The sequence below is a fragment of the Histoplasma capsulatum genome (genome assembly GCF_000150115.1).
Source record: "Histoplasma capsulatum G186AR genomic scaffold supercont2.16, whole genome shotgun sequence".
Classification (NCBI taxonomy): Eukaryota; Fungi; Ascomycota; class Eurotiomycetes; order Onygenales; family Ajellomycetaceae; genus Histoplasma; species Histoplasma capsulatum.
Genome location: NW_025544816.1, coordinates 507,234 through 509,410, shown reverse-complemented (window position 1 = coordinate 509,410; position 2,177 = coordinate 507,234).

Here is a 2,177-nt window from a genome sequence, read left to right as displayed (position 1 = left end):
ATAAGATCTCTCTTCAACAATTCTTCTATCTGCTGCTGTAGTTTCTCAAGATATATTTATAATAGAGAGTATATATTGCAATTTATTGATTTCATATTCTCTGTATCAATCTTGTGAATGAATTCTCTTTTAGACAGTAGAGAAGATGAGAGATTTATTTGAAAGATTTTTTTATACTTTTCAAGCAGTGTCTTTATATACTTTTCATTTTTAGAGTCTTTTATGAATGGCAATTTCTCTGTCTTAGATTCTCTTATAATGTATAGAATGCTCTGAGTTGAAGGTTTACACAGTGCTCACTTTGCTTGATATTGAGTGATGAGATTCAAGTCTTTCATTTCTGACACATGGAATCTGTATCTCATATTCATAAGTAGTATTATATAAACTTGATTCTTACAATCTGTCAACTGTAGATAATATATACATCAATAGATTCTGAAATCATACTTCTGAAATTAATCAAGTCTTAAAATCAGATTGTATTCTACATCTGAAAGCACACATATTCAGATATAGTAAAATTATTTCTCAAAGTGTAAGAACATCTTTATTCTTGTAGATGAGATAAAATATCAATTATTTGAAAGCTTTACTTATTTAGATTTCTTCATCTGTTGTACATCAGACAATCTTATTAGTATATAATTACTGATATACTTTATTGAAACACTTATATTCAATAATACTTTCACTGCCACTTCTTTTTTTCATCTCAGATACTTTTTATACATCAGTGTATGCAGTTCTATAGTATTCAGATACTCATTTACTTCTTCTTCTATATTCATCTCTTCATCAATCTTATTTTTAGTTCTTATAGAATTCAGAGAGTTATCTAGTGTAGACAATTTATTCACTTCAGAGATTTTCAGTAGTTGATCAGTGAGTATCTTCAGCTTTGCTGATCTGTCTAGTTTTTTAATTTCTTATTCTATAAATGATTTCAATAATCTCTTATATTATAATTCTGTCAGCTGCAGTGAAAACACACTCTGTGCTTATAATATTATATCATCCACTCTGATACATTCTTCTTAAAAGATTTTAAAGCTTTTATGATAGTATTGAGATTAATATTTATTATATCTGAATGTCTCAGTGATGATACTGTGGGTGTAAATGTGAATCTTCTTGCATTTATTAATATTCTCTCTATTTATCTTTATAGCTTATCTGCTTATTCTTTTGTAAGTAGAATCTTGTACATTTACTCTACTGTCTGTAATTATAGATTAAAACACTTTCATTCAGTATATAGCTCAGACATCAAATTATATATAAATATCTACAAATAGAATAATATTGAAAGCTTCTGATTCATCACAAGATAATACAAGCTGAAATAAATATAGTATAATACAAGATCTTCTTCTTATTTATATTTTATAAAGTGTTCATAATACTTATCTTTAGTATTTAATTTCTTGAAATTATGCAGAATTTATCTTGCAAAATCATTTCATATCTACAGTAGCTTATACTTATCAGATATCTCTGTATTTATTTTCTTAACTGTTATTCAAAGAGATCTAGCTGTTTCTCTAAGAATAGATACTGTGTATAAAATCTACTGTAATTCAGTGAATTGTCATCTCATGAGCTTACACTTTATATAATAGTAAGAATGCATACAATTCAATCAGTTAAGAGCAGTATTGTTCTTATATTCATCATCAAAGTGTGATGAATTAGATAGATTGTCTGGTTTGATATATTCTGTAATAAGTGATGTATTCTCTGAAAGTATCATTTATATTGTATATACTGAGTCAGAGTTATTTACTGAAGTATTAATATTGAATGAGCTAGTTAAACTATATAATGAAATCTTGAGAGTTGCTGAGTGTTCAGTCTCATAATATATATATTTCAGTTCTCAGTAAAGATCAGTTATCTGAGTATCTTATTTATTTTTAATATTTGCTAAGCTATCTGCAAAGTTTATAATATCTACTGTTTATTGCTGAGTAGCTTTTATATACTGATATTTCTTCTGTGTTTCAAGCTCTGTCTGATAAAGATTATATATTATTAGAATCTCTTTCAACAAGATATTGTGGATGAGAAGCTTGTTATTCTCAGATACAAGAGCTGTCACTCTATATACTGCTTCTTATAGATTTTCAAGAACTAGTTGCATTTTCTGTGATTTGAATATAAGAGATGAATGTTGA